The 21,694-nt window shown below is 37.3% G+C and overlaps 1 protein-coding gene across 2 annotated transcripts in view; it reads left to right on the top strand.

The window, feature by feature from the left end:
- DAB2 (DAB adaptor protein 2) overlaps positions 1 to 21,694 on the top strand; it is a 164,502-nt gene that overhangs the window by 65,853 nt on the left and 76,955 nt on the right. Inside the window, exon 2 of one of the 2 annotated variants that reach the window (XM_064480268.1) lies at positions 11,254 to 11,429. The exons of the other annotated variant lie outside the window; for it this stretch is intronic. The gene's annotated coding sequence lies outside the window, so the exon portion shown is untranslated. The remainder of the gene's footprint in view (positions 1 to 11,253; positions 11,430 to 21,694) is intronic. 2 annotated transcript variants of the gene reach the window in all.

Here is a 21,694-nt window from a genome sequence, read left to right as displayed (position 1 = left end):
GGCCAAGACTTGGTTTTATTGTCAGCTCTGCACCCCTGGAGTTAACTAGATAGCTTAAAAGAACAGTTCTGGACTAACTATTATTATTATTATTATTATTATTATTATTATTATTATTATTATTATTATTATTACTACTATTATTGCTATTATCATTATAAAAAATACAAACTACTGACCTGAGCCACTCACTGTTTTGAAGACTTGTGTTTTGATTTAAGTAATTTTTTTCTTCTACTCCAGTCTCAGTGATTTCATGAATTTAAGAAGTCCCAATAGTAATGCAAAACGATATTGCAATTCACTGGATAATTTTGGTACAATAACAAATAAGGAAATGTGACTAATCTGCCTTTGTCTTATCTTTTTCCTGTAGTAATAAACCAGCTATTTTGAGATGGTTGAATATTGTCTTCCCTTCCCATACACTCCCTTTCCTAAAACACTTTGAGAGGTTTTGTTTGTCAAAAGAAATCTATTCTAATGACTTCATTCACAACATGCAATCTACGAACTTCTGACAACAAGAATTCCCTCTTGTACTCTAAAATAGTTGTGTTCTTGAACTCTGTACCAAAAAGGCTTTACCGTATAATGGTCAACATTTTCAAGTTCCCATCTAGTTATTACCATGATCTGGACAAGTCCCATAAAAAGTAAAGAGAATGACATAACCATAGAGGGACGCCTGGAAGGTCCATTTTACTGTGTTGGGTCTAGTTGCGCTGACCAGTGTTATAGGTATGGGTCACACTCTTCAGGTTATCAACATGAATTCAGATGAGCTAAACGGAATAATGAGGTATTGGGTAGTCATGATGTTGGCAGTACCCAGGATCTCCAGGACTCAGATGCAGTACTGAAGATGCAAATACTTTAACTGCAGATTAAATTGTAGATTAAATTAAATGCAGATTTAATTGGGATGTGGTGTCTGGATAGTTTCCAGGGCAACATAGTGGATTTCAGGCAAATGAATCAGGAAGCAGAGCCTGGCTTGGAGCAGCCTAACAGCTCCAGGCAAAAATTACACTGCAGCTTCCAGAAGTCTCTGCTACCTTTTCTCTTAGATCAACTGAATTATTCCTGCTCAGTCTTCTTATTCCTGGCCAGGCTTTTGGGCTTAGGGGATCATCTGTTTATTCTGAAGAGGTCTCCTCACCATCTCTATCTTTTGGTGGGTATATTCTCTTTTTAAAAAGTATAGGCAATTTGGAAGAGAAATTTAACCATTTAGGGGGAAAAAAAGGCTTGTGTCACAGACTCTTCTACTTCTGCTGCTACTGTAGCCAAGCAAAATCCTAAGGAAGGTCATGAAAATAAAATTAATTTTGGTGTTAAAAGGTAAGTGTATTTGATAGAGGTCACTTTAAGTATGTAGCCTGCTTGACATTTTTCACAGAACTAGATAATAATAAAATAATCCTAAAATTTACATGGAATCACAAAAGACCCAGAATTGCCAAAGCAATACTGAAGAAAAAGAATGAAGCTGGAGGAATAACCCTCCCAGACTTGAGACAATACTACAGAGCTACAGTAATCAAGAGAGTGTGGTATTGGCACAAAAATAGACATATGGATCAAATGGAACAGAATAGAGAGCCCAGAAATAAACCCACACACCTACAGTCAATTAATCTTTGGCAAAGGAGGCAAGAATTTACAATGGAGAAAAGACAGTCTCTTCAGCAAGTGGTGTTGGGAAAACTGGACAGTTGCATGTAAATCAATGAAATTAGAACACTCCCTCATACCATACAGAAAAATAAACTCAAAATGGCTTAAAGACTTAAACATATGACAAGATACTATAAATCTCCTAGAAGAGAACATAGTAAACCATTCTCTGACATAAATCAAAGCAGTGTTTTCCTAGGTCAGTCTACCAAGGCAATGGAAATAAAAGCAAAAATAGGTAAATGGGACCTAATTAAACTTACAAGCTTTTGCACAGCAAAGGAAACCATAAACTAAATGAAAAGACAATCTATGGTCTGGGAGAAAATGTTTGCAAACAACGAGACTGACAAGGACTTAACTTCTGGAATATACAAACAGCTCATACAACTCAATGACAAAAAGCAAACAACCCAATCAAAAAATGGGCAGAAGGCCTAAATAGACATTTCTCCAGTGAAGACATACAAGTGGCCAATAGGCACATGAAAAGATGCTCAGTATCACTAATTATCAGAGAAATGCAAATCAAAACTACAATGAGGTATCACCTCACACCAGTCGGAATTGCCATCATTAAAAAGTCCACTAACAATAAATGCTGTAGAGGATGTGGAGAAAAGGGAACCCTCCTACACTGTTGGTGGGAATGTAGTTTGGTGTAGCCATTATGGAAAGCAGTATGGAGATACCCTAAAAAACTAAAAATACTTACCCTGTGATCCAGTAATCCCACTCCTCAGCGTATATCCAGAGAAAACTTTAATTTGAAAAGATACATGCATCCCAATGTTTATAGCAGCACTATTTACAATAGCCAAGACATGGAAGCAACCTAAATGTCCATTGACAGATAATCAGATAAAGAAGTTGTGGTGTATATATACAATGGAATACTACTCAGCTATAAAAAATGAAATAATGACACTTGCAGCAGCATGGATGGACCTCGAAATTATCATACTAAGTGAAGTAAGACAAACAGAGAAAGACAAATATAATATATCATTTATATGTGGAATCTAAAAAAAAAGAAAGGCACAAATGAACATATTTACAAAACAGAAACAGATTCACAGACATAGAAAACAAACTTATGGTTACCCAAGGGGAAAGTGGAAGTGGGGAAGGATAAATTAGGATTTTAGGATGATCAGGTACAAACTATTACATATAAAATAGGTGAACAGCAACGTCCTACTGTATAGCACAGGGAAACTATATGTAATAGATTGTAGTAACCTATAATGAAAAAGAATATATGCATATGTATAACTGAATCACTTTGCTGTACACAAGAAACTAACACAACATTGTAAATCAACTATACTTCAATTTTAAAATAATGTATAAATGTATACCTTATAATACTTTGGAATTCTTGATCAAGAGTAGAAAGAATAGTGTATTAAATTTTTAAAAACTGAATGTCACTATTTTGAAAGTCAAATGCATGCAGGTCAAAAAGTCTCAGAAGGGGAAGTTTGGGGTCTGATTTGGCTTAAGTCAGTGGTTCACCATTTTGGTTACACTTTAGGATTGTCTGGAGGGCTTTTAAGAAATTTACACTTCAGATAAGTTAACTCAGAGTCTTCGGGAGAGGAACCTCCAACACTGGTATTGTTTAAAATGTCCCACAGGAATTAACATGCATTCAGAATGGAAACCCACTGGCAGAAATTATCCTGATTGGTTGGTTCCCTTGACCAGAGGTTCCCAAACGTGGCTGTTTACATGCTGTTGAAAACAGATTCCTAAACACAGAGGGATGAATCAGAGTCTTTAAGGGTGGGAGTGGGCGGAGGAGGGGGTTGTGGTGTGGTGATAAAGAGCAGAAATCTATATTTTAAGAGTACTTTATGGGAAATTACTTCGTTTTACCATCCAAACCCTTAGGAACAATTCTGAAACTTTACGTTCCGGTTTGCTAAGATGGGTCATCTACTAAGTCATACCGCTTGGTTCAAACCCTCTTCAATCTTATTGAGGCTATTGCCTTGACTTTGCTTGATACAAAACAATTCAAGTTTAATTTTCCAGGTGGCCTTTCTGTGTCACATTTTTACAAGAGAATGAGACAGCTTTGATAAACACTGGTTTTATAAATCTATGTGCTGGGATTTTGGAATACCTTGCTGGATATGCTCTGTGAATGCTCATGCCATGTGTTACGGTGAACCAGGAAGAATACGAAGATATAAGATTTGTAAAAACTGAGCTCCATTATAGATTCCTACTGTAATTTATCACCCCACCTTTCTAGTCTCTCTTCATGGACTAACTCTTCTGAAGTTTTCCCACTAGCAAGCATCAAAGACTGTCCTGCACTCCCAAAGGCTTGCCAAGGCTAGAGTGTCATTCACTGACACCACTGCTGGAGCAGAAGGCTGACTTCCCAATTTCCGAATGTGTCTGTTTCCATTGGCCAGCAATATTTTATTCTTTGTGGTTTCCCAGGCCTCTCAATTTACTCTTCCTCTGTGATGGAAAAAGTAGGAAGGCACCCTCTCTGCATTTTTCTCCAGTCCTTCCAAGACCGAGCACACTTCCTGTTCAATGGGGAGAAAAGTCCACTTTTCACTCACCACTGACTTCCTCTACAGGGAGCTGATGGATTTTAAAATCTGGGATTTGGGGGATGCCCCAGGCTGCCTTGTTTTGTTCTGAGGTGCTCTCAGAATGGAATTGTAGCTATGACTCAACCTAGTACTGCTGAAAGGAAAAAAATCTGCCAGGGACAGAGACTAGGTATTTTACAAACAGACCTCAAGAAATAGCTTTGACTTGAGCTCAGTCCTATCAAACAGCGAAAACAGACTTCGTGGTAGACAGTCCTGAGGCCATAAATTCAAGAAATTTGGGCCTCTTAATCTAGTAGAATAGAAATTTTGTTTATCCCAGAAAACTTTTCTCATTCTGAATACAGAAATTTTGTTTTAGAAGATTGAGCCTAGATTAGCGAAGAAGGCTGCATACATTGACCAGAAGCCCTTAAAAATAGCTCAACTTTACACTTCAGTCAACCACTGAATATAACCATAGCCAATCCAGTTTCCTCACATAAAAAAGGAATGTTGGTAAAAGGAAGTTTTCAGGGAAAATGGAGATCAGAGTGAATAAAGTCAAAGGGAAGAAGATACTGAATACTGACAATCTTCCAGGAACTCAGTTTATACTCAGAGAGAGCAGACATACAAAAATGAGGATGCAGTTGAGGGAAGCATTGCATCTTAAATGCACTCATTGTACAGTGCCTCCACCACAGGGCGAAACAAAACAAAACAAAAACACAAAGGAACTTTAAAAATTGAGTTGTTTAGTTTCTTAAGAAACATTATAGTCCCTGAAGGAAGGTAAGACAGACACCATGAAAGGTGAAACAATAATACAGTGTGGCATTTGACTAGATTCTAAGAAATTGGAGCAAATGTTGCCATGGTTTAGAGGTTTTTCTTAGTAGGGTGTTGTCTTTAACCAAATAGGATGCAGCTGGGCCTTCAAAGATAGGTAAGATTTCAAAATAAGGAACTGACTATTCCAAGAAAAATAATTAAATGACTATAACGATCATCATAATCTTATTCTCACTTGAAATAAAGAATAATAAAGAATTTGTTTATTCATTTGTAGCTGTTTTGAATTATTTTATCTTCATGCAGTACATATAGGCTGGGTCTAGAAGCTCTCTCAGATTCCATGCAGATCTGAGAGAGTCTTGGCTTCCACTGGCATCTCTGACGATCCAAAGGGCCAAGATTAACTCTAGTTAAAACCTTTGGAGTCTGTATATCAAGCCACTCAAGAAACTGGTCTCATTACATGATATTGACCCTCAGTGCCCAGCTTGATCCCATTCATTCAGCAAACTAGATTTCAAATGATGGGAAAAATTAAATCTGTCCTCAAAGGAAAATATTTTACCACTAGTGAGGTTATTAAAAAAAAATACTGCAGCTCACAAAAATAATTGCATAAAAAGGAATCCCAAAATGGATTCAATGGCATCACCACTGAAATGAATCATCCTCCTGTGACGAGTACATGAAGGGAATACCCCTCTTTGGATCAAGGACCTCTGACATCGCTTTTTAAAATCCAAACCCATTGTCTTTTAGTCATATCTCACGTAAATGATGTGATTTCAAGGCTTTCTTGGGCCTCCTGATTTTCCATTTGATTTGGGGTTGAAGGAATCGCTGAATCATTCCTTGTTGCTTATCTGGATGAGCCCACAGTATTGAGACAGGGAGGAAGAGCCTAAGCCTTGGAGTCGGACGGACTGTTTCAACCTAGCGTCCACCACCTATCAACATGTGACATCGTAGAAGTCACTTAACCTGCCTAAGCCTCGGAAACTCCATCTGAAAATAGGGATAACATACAATATGTAACAAGTACATTATAAAGGTTGATTCTCAATACATAGGACTATTGGTCTCGGCATCTCGTAAGTATTTACATGTACTATTATTTCTCATGTGATTCTGGACAAATCCTTAACTCTTTCCAGGTTTCAGCTGCTGTGGTTGTGCATGAGTGGGACCTTACGACAATCACTTCCTTCCAGTTCTAAGATTATATGAAAGAAATCACATCTGCCACCAACCTAAACCACAGACACAAGTTAGGAATTTCTGCTGAGAAGTGGTTATACTTCTGCATTAATGGAATTTCACAATTTACTTAAAGAAGACAGAGCAGTGGAGGCAGAGGGTTTGCTAGCTGCATATTTCTCCAAAACACATTTTCCTAATGGGGTTCTGGGTGAAAACCCCATTTTAGGGAAGAGGAAGAACACCATCTGTTGGAAACAGGAAAACAGCCCTGATGTTTTCCATGGGACTTTACTCATGTATTTATACAAAATTCATGTTATTTTTAGAACTTCTCACACAAGATTATATGTGAGTCAGGATGCTATGGCCAAGGAACAAGAGACAGGCCTGCAAGCGGGGAGGCCTTGCTTCGATTCCCAGCTCTCCCACCTGCTACCTTTGTGACCTGAACCTCCCTTGCCTGATCCTCAGGAATAAGAATCTCCACGTTTAGGGGCGCTGTGTGTTGGCATTGCAGGGGGCCTGGAATGTCACAGGGACTCACTCCCAGCTCTCTTCTCTTCCCCACTCCACAGAGCAAGGATGTCACCGTAGTCTTCTTGGTCATGAGAGCTGCCAGCACTGGACGGGCAGATAATAGACGTTCAATAAGCATTTGCTGGATTGAATTGGCTTTCAGGAATTGGATGACTGCCAGAGAAAATGGAAACCATTTTTTTTTAATATGTATTTATTTATTTATTTATTTATTTATTTTTGAAGTATAGTTGATTCACAGTACTATATTAGTTTCAGGTATACAACATAGTGATTTAATATTTTTATAGATTAAAGTTCATTTAAAGTTATTACAAAATAATGGCTCTATTTCCCTGAGCTGCACGGTATATCCTTACTGCTTGTTTATTTTATACATAGTGGTTGGTACCTCTTAATCCCTTACCTCCATCTTGCCTTTTTCCTCTTCTCTCTCCCCACCGGTAACCACTAGTTTTCACTTTTTAATGATTAATTAAAATAGTGATCTGCCAACATTTTATGCTACATCTAGAATCAGGCTGGTTTAAAAGTAGCTTTTCCCAGGGGGAGGGTGTATCTCCGTGGTAGAGTGTGTGTTAGCAAGCACAAGGTCCTGGGTTCAATCCCCAGCACCTGCAATAAAAAATATGTATGTAAATAAATAAACAATGACCACCCCCAGCAATAAATAAATAAATAAGCAAACAAACAAACAAGCATGTGGAAATATTTAAAATAAACAAGCAAAAAAAAGTAGCATTTCCCAAAGCGTTCAGACAAGAGCTCTTAGAGAAAGGAGTCCAGCTCTTCAATGTTTTTGAAAAAGCTGGTGTTCTGAATATGTAATACCCTCCCACACATATGCACTTCAGGATTCACGGTGTGAAATAACAGGGCGAGAGCTCTATAAAATGCTGCAGCAAGAAGCTGGTTTGTCTGTGTCTAAGTTAGTAGTCTTTGACCATGGAACCCTCTGAACACAAATTGAGAAATACTATTTTTTCAAGAAAGGGAAAGGAAATAACAAGTATGCGTAATATATTTAGATTTTTGAAAGCCATTAGGAAATCTGTTTTAGTACTTCAGTAACTATGAGACTGGGTTCAAGGTTCAGATGTAAATAAGAAACTTTGACTAAGGCTTAAAAATAGAAAACTCAATGTGATTAACAAATGGATACTCCTATGCTGGAAATAACTTTCCCAAATACTTCAGAATTCTTTCTCCAAACAGGTATTATCATTTAATATCTGGAGAGATTATAGAGAAGAATGAGCTAGCATTGATCAGTGAGCAATAAATAAACATTTTGAAATTAATTAATTTAAATCAATAAAGTAAATTAATAAAAAAATAAATTACTAAAAATGTGGCTGACATTAAACTACAATTCATGAGATGTGGCAGATAAATTTTAATGAGAGTATTTAGGTCTTGATCTCTGAAGTTAATTTAACCAATATATATATATTAAATGCCTATTACATGTCAGATGGGGTGCTGGTTTCTAGAAACAAACCAGTGGGGGAAAATCCTTACCTGCATGGAGCTTACAGTCTATGTAAGAAACAGATATAAATCTAATAATAAAAAGAAATGTCAAGTTGTGTGTGCAATAAGTTCTGTGTGAAAGAAGACAGATTTGTGCTCTTGGACAATGAGGTCAGGAACCACCCATGCTTTGCTTACTGTTACATCCCCGGCCCCTGGCACAGAGCTTGCCACAGAGAGCTGCTCAATGGATAACTGTTGGATTATCTGAATGAATGAATAAGTGAATGAATGAAAGACAGTAGAAGGATATGACATAGTGAGAATTGTCAGGGAAGAGGACCTGTAGTCAAGAAATTGATTTCTGAAGGATGTTCATGGAGTGAAGAAGGGAGGGAAGACTACGGCAGGGAATTCACGTGCAAGGGTAGAAGCATGACATACTCAAGGAAAGGCAGACAGGCGGGGTGGTTGTCATAAAGAGAGAATGGAGTCTCCTATACAAGATGCACAGACATCTTTCTAAGCAAGGGAGGGAGGGCAGGTCCTCTAAGACTAGTTGAGGGGTTTTGTTTTTATCTTAAGGTCAAGAGAAAACCACTGAGTGCTTTAAGCCAATGGAAGGGTAACACAATCAGGTTTGTGTTTAAAGTTGTCATTCTGCTTATTGACTTAGGGTAGGGAGGGAGGATCAGAAGGAGATGTAGGTGGGCTACCTGGGAAGCCACGGCAGTAGTGTAGGTAAGAGGTGATGGTGACTTGGATTAAAGCAGTTCATGGAGGAGTAGACTGATTTCAAGAGAAGTTTAGAAGGTGAAACTATAGCTAGAAGGACAGAGAGATGAAGAAAAGAGAGCTGTCAAGGAAGGCTCTTGTATTTCTTGCTTGAGTAACTGAAAAGAGGCTGTGTCATTCACAGAGTTAGGAAATAACATGAGACCCAGAGGGGCAGGAATTCATGGATTCAGGTACACTTACTGAAAGAATGGTTGTGAATGTATAATTTAGGGCTTGAGAAAAAGAATCAGAAAGTATTTATTTGCCTCATTCTTTTTTGATTCACACATGATTAGTAAGCACCTATTCTAGCCAAGGTTGTGGTAGTCATTGCTCCTTAAGGACACTGATCACTGTGTATCCCTGAATTTTTTTAAAAGCCACAAGGAAAAAAAAGTGTAACTTTGTGAACTCTGTGAGGTGATGGATGTTAACTAAACTTATTGTGGTGATCACTTCACAATATGTATATATATCAAATCATTATGCTGTATACCTTAAACTAATACAAAGTTATATGTCAATTATATCTCAATAACCAGGGGTTGAGGGAGCCAATACAATGTTGGGCACATGAAAAATGATTTTAGGAGTCATTATACTTTCCCTGTACAAAGCAGAACTGTATTTCTCTCTCAACATAATATGATTTTAACATCATTCTTTTAGCATCATTCCTTTTCAAGAAGCCCATAAAGGACTGAAAAATGACCATAAAAAGTGAGATAATATATTGTTGAGGGTTAGAGGTAATCCCCCTAAAAGTTCACTCAAAATACTGAAAACTGAGGAGAAGAAAGATAAAGTCCAAAGAACAACTAATAGAGAGTCATAATATTACCTTCTTTGCAGGGCTGCTGTAAAGCTCTCAGTTGAAATAATTTCGGACCTATTGGATTTCCTAAGTGTTGGCCCCAGTATTACTAGTATCATTAAAGTCATCATTTCAGGAGGTGGTTGAGACTAAAAGCACAAATTAATTGAAGAACGTTTTAGGTAACTTTGTAGCTGATGGATTCACAGATATTGTAGTTATCAAGAGGGATTAGAAAGTTTGAGGCTGAGGCATAATCACTACACTATATGGTTATTGAGTTTAACACACTAGGTAAATCTTATATTTTATGTTAATTATTTCTCACGGGTCCATTCAGGCAGCCTTCCCAAATATCAATGCTGATAAAACTGAATTGATCCAATTTCTGAACATAGAAGACTTACACTGTCATAACTTGGGCATCAACTCCATGTGAAAGATTCAACTACAGGACTGTCAAAAAATTATATTTATGCTCAAACAGTTGCACACTTCTATGAGAACAAGACATTCCCCCTCCATTTCTCTCCCAATGAAATGCTTTTTTGTCCAACATTAGAGATCCGTTAATTACCCAGCTTAAAAAGCACGTAGCGAGAAGGGGATATACTCAATCCATCTCATTGAACATGCAGTGGATTTAAAGTGAACTCTGATTCTTTTTGATATGCAGTGTGACCCACAGGTCCCTCTGGAACACAAGGGGGGGAAATGTCCTTCAAAAATAATTTACTTATTGACGTCAGTTCGTCCAAAGTAAAACAATTATGTGCTTTCAATCAATTTTATCTCAAACAATTGTGCATTGAGAGTCAGCTATATGTCTGCCATTGTCCTAGGAGTTGGGCAAGGCCAAGAAGTTTAAGAGTCAGTTCCTAGGCCCCATAAATAGATGATTGATTTGTCAGACAAGTCACACACACATGAAACACAGCAATGTGCAGGGCGCCATGTGACTGATTACCAAAGACACATTCACAGGAGATATCAAAGGGGGATAGAGATGCGAGTGACCAGGCTTTGTGGAGACTCTCATCTAAGGAAATAACATTTGATTTGAGCCTTAAAGAGTAACTTGGATAAATGTGAAAGTTGGAAAGTCATTCCTAGCTGAAGCAACCAGAGCAAGCTTGACAGCGCACAGACATGGAGGATGTGGCATCACTTTGTGTCTGCAGAGAATAATGTAAAATTGTAAAATAGTGTCTCTTCAGGATAGTGGGGCAGGGAGATCTTGACAATCAACTGAGGAGACTGGAGTGAGAGAGGGCAATGCGTTGGAAGAATAAGGGTGTGAATGTACGTGCGGTTATGTATGTGTGTACCTATTTAATAGCTGGGGAAATTGTTGGAACTTCCATTTTCAGTATAACCCCAGGTGATAATGCTAACATATATATCATGTATCTGCAGCATGTGGCACTTAAATCTCGCCGACACTGAACAAATTCTGGACACAGAGTGGGTGTTCATCCTACTCTTTCATCCAGGGACTCAGGCCTAGCAACACATAGAAGGACTCTTTTGACTTGGAACTTCTGCAAGATGAAGAAAGGATTTCCCTAGAATGATTACACCCACACTCTCAAGTAAGAGTTTTATGCACTTTAATTTGCTAATTATAAACAATGATTTATAGAGATCATCCCGTGTTCTCCTAAGCAACTAGTCATAAGACTTATCTACATGGCTAGAGGCTATGGGAACAGATCTGATCGTCTCTGATGCTCTTCTCTGTGTATGTAGTTATCTGCACAATATGACATCTAGTGGGGGCTGCAATGTCCATTTCTTTCTTCAGGGCTCTTTTTTCTAAGTCTAGGTCACTATTCATGCCATGGCTCCTCTTTATCGATGAAGTGCTTCATCAAGTTCTGCTTCCCTCAAATGCTGACCGTGGCTTGGCTGCACTGTACTCTGTGTCTGCAAGTGCCTTCTCCCTGCAGCTGCGTTTCCTCTGGGAGAGCAGTGGTCTTCTGTCTGCTGTCGCAAGCAACAGTCACTTCTTCTTGCAGTGAGAACTGAAACCAGAACCACCATATGCCATTTCCTGGACACTTCCTATTAAAGTCCCCTTTCCCTCACCAGCAGAAGCTGTAGTTTAGTCGTTAGGAGCACAGGTTCTTGGATTTGAAAATCAGCGTTGCAACTTATCAACCATATGCTCTCGGACATTTAACATTTCTGTACATCAGCTTTCCTTTTTCTTAGAATGAGATAATAATAGTGTCAACCCATAGAGTCACTGGGAAGATTAACGAAGTGAATGCATGCAAAGGGATTTAAAGACTGGCACATAACAAGCACTCAGTAAAGGCTGACCTATTATTATCATTTAATCTCTTTGTGCCCCCAAAGCATGTGGATTACATGTGTACATCACTCATGTACTTGCTTTCTCCACTCAAAACAGATTCTTACGCTACAATCTTTATCACTGGCATTTGACGAGGTACTTGAGTATTTCTGGGCATATTTACTTCTATGCATCAATGTGAATGGCAACACCAAGCATGAGAGACGACAACATTATCATTCAGTCCTAACCTTTCTAACTGTTTGGAAAGAAATCTTGCTGAGAATTGAGAAGTGATAGAAATCTTTTAGGACCTGATGCACTTGACCTGAAGTTTCAAAGTAAATCAAGTCTGATACTCTTAAATGCTTTTGTGGCTATGCCTTTACAAAATTTCTCAACTTACAGAAAGTTCATCACTAGTCCATTGGGCGGTTGACACATCCCTGAACCTGTACTCTGGGGGGAACTGAAACAGTGTAAAGCAGAGTAATTCTTATTAATGACCTTGTTATAGAGATGAGATTTTTGTGTATGAAAAACTTAAAAAGCAATACAAAATTGAGGATATTACATCAGGTCAGGAAGGAGTGAGATCAAATAGGCTTAAGTTGTAGTGTGAGGGGCATAGAGTAAATATCAGGAAACATTTATGAACAGTAAATGCTGTTAGAAGGGGTCATTACAATCTCCTTCCCCAAGAGCCCTTAACAAATGAGGATTTAGATATAATCCTGTTTCAGCTCAGTAATTCAATGCATACTTTGGAAGCAAAGAGAGTGGATTTGATTATCTTGTTAAGGGTCCTTTGGTATTCTGATGCTATAATTCTGAGAGAAACCTCTTGGTATTCCTAAATCTCATGTTTCTCAACTAAAAATAGGAGAATGATAATGCTAAATTGTGTCTACAGTGCTCTGAGATCTTTGAGCTAAATGTGTTTAAGCAGCAAGAACACAATATATTTATTACTAATTGGGAGAATTGGTAATTTGAAGAAAAAGGAGGCACTCAAAAATTTTTAGGTATTTAAGTATTTCTTAGAATTTCTTCATTTTAGAAAAACTTACCTGTAACCAAAAAACATTCTCTGATATTCTTAAAGCATGTTATATTTTTAATAAAGTTTTCCTTAAAGAAGACTGTTGCTAAGAAAATTAAAAACTAAACTCCAAGACTGAATCAGCAGGTACTTATTTTAAAAAGTGTTTATAATCATTTCTTCAGAAAAATATACCACCACCCTCCCCTGCTACGGTAGAGAATCCATAAGGAATGTGTATCTACTACTGATTTAATGAATAACCCAGCTTTGGTTTCTAGTTACACCATGTACAAACTTGGAAAATTATTAAAAGCTTCCTTTATGTATCTTTTCTACTGTGACCTTATAGAGAAAAATGTCTCCTCTTTGTATTTATTTGACAATCATTTCTGAACAGATAAAAGATGCCAGCTGTTGTGTCAGACATGAACTAGAGAAAAAAGATGATAAAAAATAAACAAATATACTTGTGAGAACATGTGCTGTGATGAAAAAAAGAATAATGGGTTAGGACGTGTCTGGGTAAGGAAGTGTCTGGGACTCCTTTAAGTTGGGTGATATACCCATCCTTGATTTTATTCCATTCAGATTAATTTCTCCCCCAAACTCTAATTCAAAAAGATACATACACCCAAATGTTCATAACAGCACTATATACAATAGCCAACACATGCAAACAACCTAAATGTCCATCGACAGATGACTAGATAAAGACTATGTGGTATATTTATACAATGGAATACTACTCGGCTATAAAAAAGAATAAAATAATGCCATTTGCAGCAACCTGGATAGATATGGAGACTGTCATTCTAAGTGAAGTAAGCCAGAAAGAGAAAGAAAAATATCATATGATATCACTTATATGTGGAATCAAAAAAAAAAAAAAAGACAAATGAACTTATTTACAAAACAGGAAGACTCACAGACATAGAAAATAAACTTATGGTTACCAGAGGGGGAAGGGAGGCATAAGGGATAAATTGGGAGTCAGAGATTTGCAGATACTAACTACTACAAATAAAATAGATAAACAACAAGTTTATGTTGAGTAACACAGGGGAACTATATTCAATATCTTGTAGTAACCTATAATGAAAAAGAATATGAAAATGAATATGTGTATGTATATGTATGACTGAACTATTATGCTGTACACCAGAAACTGGCACAACATTGTACTGAATATACTTCAATAAAAATTTAAAAAAAATTCTCCCCCATCTTCTGCTCTGCTCTGTACTGTAATGGGGCTGACCTTGCCATGTATAACCTACAGGTTCCTATGTTAGTGAATGTATGTCTGGGTTTAACCAATGGAACGTCTGAGCACTAGAAGGAGGGAGAAACCAGGGCATTACTCCTCTCTCTCCCTGCCTTGGGTAATGTCTGCAGCAGAGGCTGTACCTCCCTGGCTCTTGCCAGCCATGGTGGTTGTGGTTCTAGCTTCTACTGTGGTCCTGGACTTCAGTAATCCTACCTCCTCTTTTTATCCCTCCCGCCTAAGGTTAGTAGTCGCTTTCTGCTCTTGCCAAGCTCTAGGTTTTTGTTTTTGTTTTTGTTTTTTTACCATCCCCTGTTTGGCTTCTCAGCTCTTCCACCACACGAGTAACCAATACTGCATGTTAAATTTCCTGTTTTAAATACTTAAAAATGGTTTCATTTTCCTCGGTAGATTCTGATTGTGACAGGGTATCAGGTAAGGCTAAACCAAAAAAAAAAAAAAAAAAAACCAAAACGAAATTTAAGATTAAAAACTGGAGGACTAAAAGGATCCAGACATATGATGCTCTAGAAGGAGAATGGTCCAGGCTGATAAACATGAAAGTCCATAAAGAACAGATAACTTTGGACTCTTCAAGGAGCAGAACACAATCTAGTGAAATTATACCATCACGTGGGAAGGGGCAGTGATCGCTAAAATCAGAGAGGTAAATGGACACAGGATCACATAGGTTCTTATTCTATGGATGAGAGAGATGTTCAGACATGCTTTGATTTGAACTTTTTAGAGATTCCTCTGGCTAACTTGTCTTTAATGGATTCAATGTTAAAAGGGAAGACAGTCAAAAGTAGTTGGGGAAAAGTGGGAAGATTCACAGTTTTACAGAGTAAACCTAATTTACTAGTGATGCCAATGTTGAGGATGAGAGGAATAAGGAAGAACCAAGGATAACTTTGTAAGTGTTTAATCTGAGCAACAAACTTGATCCTGGCATCATCAATTGAGAGAGAAAAATGAGGAAGAAGCAGGTTAAAGGATGAGAAACAGAGAGAATTAAGACTTCTGTTTTGGTTCTGTTAGGTTGAAATGCCTCTTAGACCTCCACGTAGACATGTGTAAGAGGCAGCAGGTATTTGAGTCAGAGGAGAGGTCAGAGCTGGAAAAATACATTTAGGAGCTGTTGGATATATAACTGGTTTTTTAAACCATAGGTTTGATAGCATTGCCTCAGAAGAGAGTGAAATCGGAAATGATTTATTGCAAGCCATCAAGGATTGTTCTAAACACAGGATTTTGAAGGGGAAAAAAGTCATTAGACATAACCATGTTTTAAAAAATCGACTTTTTAAAGAACAAGTAGAAACATCTTGTATGTGTGTTTAAAAATAGTCTAAGAACCCAGAGGCTAGCCCTACACAATTAATTTGATTAATGTAGACAGCTTTTCAAATAATTTAGGACACATGACAGATTGCCTGGTCTTTGCCATGTACATGGTCTAAGTGAAACAGATGCTAATTGGAAACTTTTCTTTTAGATACATAAAATTTCCCAGGAAATCAGTCATATTTGATGCACTGTCTGAAATGAATGTACAAATACCAGTTGACCCAGACTATTACAAAGCTTTAACTATTTATCCTCCATTTCCTATATCCCTACCAGAGCAAGTAATCTATCATCTTTTAAATATTCTGAGTATAGGCACTGAGAAATCTTCAGCTTCTTACTGTCTTTGACATTCTGTGTCAGTCAATTAATCAAACATAACACGTACTTTCTGTGGCTCATCCCTCTTCTTGTTTAGTAGCTCTGCTACTCTTCTCACCTTCCAGTTCTCATCTTATCTCACTTGGACCACCTTCCTCCTTCTCAGCAACCCCTTCCCAACACCATCCCTTTCACATGTGCCCTCACTGCCATTCCCAGAGTAGCATCTTGTCCTGTTACCTGGAAATCCTAGAAGGGCTTTCCAATTCACTCCTGATTACATCTTCTGCGTCTCCAGTTCTCCGATAGAGCATCCATGCAGCCCCACCTGAAATCCCTACCCCTCAGACATCTCCAAAGCATCACTAGCTGCTTATATCAGTGGGATACCAGATGATTCAGTGAAAAATGTTTGCTATGTTTTATTCAAAATGTGTTTCTAAACAGAGAACAAAAGATGTAGTCCCTAAATAAAGACTTAAGTTTATTTTAAAGATTTAGAATTATAATAGAGGCTGAATTGCAAATTGAGAATGGGTAGTGTAGGGAGAGGGAAAATAAACTGAATGAGTCAGTCGTGTGTTTATTGGCTACTCTTTCCTAATTGAAAAGCATCCCAGGGTTGGAGGATGGTTTTAGCAATGCAGACAGTGGGATTTTCCCCCTACTTTTCTGATAATGGTAAGAAAAAGGAAAAGAAATAAAGGCGTTATATGTGTAAGGAGAGACAAATATAAGCCTTCCCAAAGATCATAAGAAAACTCTGTTTCTGACAGAGAAATATAAATTTTGAGAACTGAGAAACAGTAGGAGGAAGCCACCAAGAGGTCTGAAGACCAAGCATCAGATAAAAGCAAGAAAATGCTGATACCCCATATAATACAGCCGGGTACACACCAGGTGAGAAGAAATAAGAGATTCCTTGTCACAGAAAAGAAAGTTAAGGGTAGCAGGATGAAAAAAAAAATTTTAATAATGTTATTATTTATTGTATTTATTATTAAAATTATATATGCAAATGTAATTTCAATAGTATATGTGAACTTTTATATACAAATGTAAATTTAATAGTATTAAAATTATATATACAAATGTTATTTTAATAGTAGGTCCCTTAAAGAGATCAACTATCTTTGTTTAGGAAAATACCTTGAAAGTTTACTTTAGGTAGAAAAGAAACGAAACCAAAACATGGTGGGTAAGATGACAGTGTTTTGAAAAGATTAGATAAACTTTTTGTCACAAACTGCTAATAGTTATTCAGTGACTGGGGTAAGGAAAAAGAGAAAAGAGGGAGGAACATAGAGAAGGAAAAAGAGGCCAAGAAACATGGCAGGCAGCAAAGCCCATAGAAGCAGGGATCCACGAGCACCCCGGGGCTGGGGGGCTGGGGACTGAGGGGCTGAGGGTCAGTTGTGAAAAGCGGTGTTAATACTCAATTTAAAGTTATCCATAGTGCTGAGATGGAAATGCCCTGCTTGGCACTAAACCTTCGACAAAATCTGCTACACACATGTGCACCAGGGCTTTAGAAAATGACAAAGTAATAGGCTTTATTTAAGCTTAGAATGGCCTGGAGCAGAGAGAAAAGAGACAGCGTTGGTGGAAGAGACGGGAAGACAGACAAGCTTTCCCCTGCCACACCACCAACTCCTGAATCTATTTAGAAGAACAAGAAGACTATGGAATGAGGGATAGAAGCTCTCTTTACTGAACTCTTAAAGAGAAGGTGACCCCCTTGGTGTCTAGATTACATAAGCATTAATAATAGCTAAGTTCACTGGGAGAAATTATTTAATTTCCAAAGCAGTTATTTTCATGTCCCATATTCTATCATATCTGCATGCTTTTAGCTTGTAAAAACAGTTATTTATAATTATCTTTGTTGAAATCCCTAATTTTTTATTAAAAAGTTACAATCTCTATAAGAAAAAAATGAAGCATTGACTGAATTGTACACTGAATGTTGGGAGACAGCAATCTGTGTCTTCGCAGGGGAACCTCTTGCTGACACGCTCTTCATCAAGCAGAGAATTTTAATCCAAGTGCCTGGGAGGAAATTATTACTGATGCCTAACTGTTTCTACCGTCATGGACACTGGAGAATCTTATTTAAACTGAAGCTCTTCCATCCAGACAAAAAATACTCACTTCAGTGCAAAAGTCTGCATAACATTTCAGGGTTTTATTTACTTCCCTGTATCGGAGAAGCCCAGCTGTGCTGTGTGTACTTTTAAGAACTTAAGAAATACAGCTCCCTGGCCTTCCTGCCCCAAACCATGCTCCCAGTCCCTGTTGTTTTGATCAGTTGATTCCTGAAGCCCTACTGCATCCAAACCAAATTCACAAATTGGTTAATTTTTTTCTTTTCTTTATCTTTTTTCCTATAAGTTTAAGACCTTTTTTTTTTTTTTAAAAAAAACTCTGTTTGGCATTAATTAAAAAGTCAGTATTGGTTGAGTTCTGACCCTATAGTTCAGAAAAAATTGGGCTTTATCTTCATCCTCAGTCTGAGAACAGCGTAACAATGAATGGACTGTTGTTACTCCAGTTGCATGATTCTTGGATCCCACCGCTTGAGTTCTGCCTCCACTTGTGGGCCCTGGAGCACTTAGGTTCTCTGGGTTCCACCTTATTTGTGCAATGAGGAAGTTTAAGGTTTTTTCTGGCTCTAACATTTTTTTCCCTCATAATATAAAATCTTATCAGAACAGATAAATATTCCTCCTTCTGATGATAAATTTCTGAAGGCGAAACTGTGCCTAGTGCCTGAGTAGTTCCTACCTTTAACATATATGTGCAGAAAGACAGACTCATGATTATAGTCCTAGAACATACACATTGTGGGAAAAGGATGTTCAAATCTGCTCCTTTCCAAACACTGTATATTCTTTAATCACAAACATCACACTATGGAAAAGCAGATCAAATGCAATATAGTGCTAGTGGCATCATGAATTATTAGGATGAATATTTCCTTCCAAATACATTCCCTATTTTTCTGTTCTATGGCATCAGCAATCCAGATTTTTCTTCCACAAGGCAAGAATCACAGTGTCCGGAGTCAGGAGGGTTTGGTGATGAGCTTGCCAGAAATGAAAGCATTAAAGCCAAATGAATGTCATCTTCAGTCCTAAAATGTGAAGCAGAAGCCTAAGCACCTTTTAATAGGTGATATAACCTATCCTCTATTAGTGGGACTTTGGATTGATTCCAGCCTTTGTAATGCAAACAATGCTGCTGTGGACATTTTTGGATAAATGTCTTTGTGGATACATTTGAAAACGTGTCTATGATATGTATCTGACCTTCATTTGGTGACCATATTATCAAGATGAGGTCTTTCAGTCAAATCACAAGTGACTAAACAAAGGTAGATGAGATATAGATGGATTGAAAGCAATGCCCCACCATTCTTCTTGTCAGTAGGATGTCCTTTGAGGTTGCGACTGAATAGTAAGGGAAAGCCGTGAGATAATGCACAGGTTCAGTTGATATTATTTTAATATATGAAAAAGTTATGTTCAGAAGTATATATAAAGAATACAGGTTTCCACCGAGTTTTACAAACTGTAGGGTTAGGTAAGAAAAACAATTTCTGTCTTGAAACTCCAAAAAAGGTTAAGCTTCTCGGAGAATCAGTTCAATGAGAGATAAAGGATCCTTCCAGCAGACTTGGATCTCTGCTACACAAGGTAGGACTGAAATACCAGCCTTCAAATTATGAAGTCCCTCTTATAAACTCTTAAACAGGACTCAGTGTGTTCTATCAGAATTCAGTGCGTGTTCTGACCTAAATTTCTGGTTGTTAAGCAACCTCAAGCAAGCTGAAAAGTCAACCCCAAAAATGTTATTACATGACAGATTTCCTTTAGTAGCTAAGCATCCTTCAACCCTAGAAAACTTAGAATTGAGTATAAAAATGTTCAAAAGGATCAAAACAATCTTATTAATGTTTTTGGTTAATATATCCATGTTTGGAAATTGTGAAATATTAGTAATGTTTAAGGGAACCTGGCATATTAAAATGAGAGATGAGGTGAGTAATTGCAATTTAAAATGCATAAGGAAATAGTGGATATAGAATTGTGATTTTAACTCATATAAAATGTTTATTAAAGCTTTGGAATATGGAAGAGGATTAAACTTCACTATGTTTATGTGCTTTTTTTTAAGATTTTAAAAAATATTAAGTAACTGGGAAAGTGTTTCAGAGAAACAATCTATATACTTAAAAAGGAAGTAAAGCAGATTAAGTTTACAAAATTAGTTTAAAAAATATATGGAGGAATTTAGTTAACTAAGTGCATAAATATGATTACACACATTCAAAATTTTCCTTAAAATGGTTACTAAAATCATGTGGATTTATAAATAGAATAATAAATCTGTAAATCGAATCTAAAATTTTAAGTAAGAAGTACAGTTTTGGATTTTTGACTTTAATAAATTAAATGCTAAATTTTTAAGCAAAGGTCAATCTTTGAATTGTCTTTTCTATATGCAAAAGCTACTTTTAAAACAAAAATATTCACAGTTGATAGCTGCCACCTATGCTATTGTCCCTCATACCAACAGGGCTAAGAAATAAAATTTTAAAAAGGAGGTCCTACTCCTACACATAAATAAAAGAAACTCGTTAGAAAAATTGGCTAATTTTGAAGGAAATGAAATATATGCAACCAAAAGATGTGAAAACAAAACTTAACCTCAGCCACAGTTAAAGACAAGGAAAAAAATCAAAAAGTGTGGTCCCTTACAGAATTGGTAAGATACAGGCACTGTCATATGTAGATAAAAATGTTCACTAGAATTATTTTTTTGGAAGACAATTTGCCAAAAACTATCATGTTTTAAAAGGCATGTATCCTTGGACTTGACATTTCCACTTTCAAGAATTTATCAGGTACACATATTGGAATGTGTTCACAAAGGCATCTCTCCAGGAATGTCCACTGCAGCACTGTTTGTAGTTAGAGCTGGAATGACCATCAGTAGAGGACAGGTCAAATATATTATTAAATCCACGCAGTGACTTACTACACAGCCATTCAAAAGAATAGAGCAGCTCTTCATGTCTTGATACAGAACAAGTTTCAATTACAGTAATTGAGAAAAGATAATAAAGCCAAGTATAAAGCAGTTCATGATATATTTCTAATATGTACTGGAAAGAAAAAAGATATTTATGTGTGCATACACCTAGAAGTTTTCTGGAAGAGTGTAAATACATAGATGTCTTTAAAGGTGATTGACTATAAGGAAGATGTGTTAGTTTCCTAGGGCCGCTGTAACAGAATACCACAAACTGGGTGACTTGAAACAGTAGAAATTTCACAGTTCTGGAATCCAGAAGTCAGAAGTCAAGGTGTCAGCGGAGCTGATTCCTTTTGAGAGCTGGGAAGGATAGTCTGTTCCATGCCCTTCTCTTAGTTTCTAATGAAGGCTGGAAATCCTTGCTGTTCCTTGGCTGGCGTGTGAATGCATCCCTCCCATCTCCAACTCTGTCTTCACATGGCATCCTCCCTGCATCTCTGTGTCTTCAAATGGCCTTCTTTTATATAAGGACAATAATTGC

This window comes from Camelus dromedarius, chromosome 3, assembly GCF_036321535.1.
Source record: "Camelus dromedarius isolate mCamDro1 chromosome 3, mCamDro1.pat, whole genome shotgun sequence".
Lineage (NCBI taxonomy): Eukaryota > Metazoa > Chordata > Mammalia > Artiodactyla > Camelidae > Camelus > Camelus dromedarius.
The sequence above is the reverse complement of the archived record's forward strand: the minus strand, read 5'-3'. Positions and strand labels throughout refer to the sequence as shown.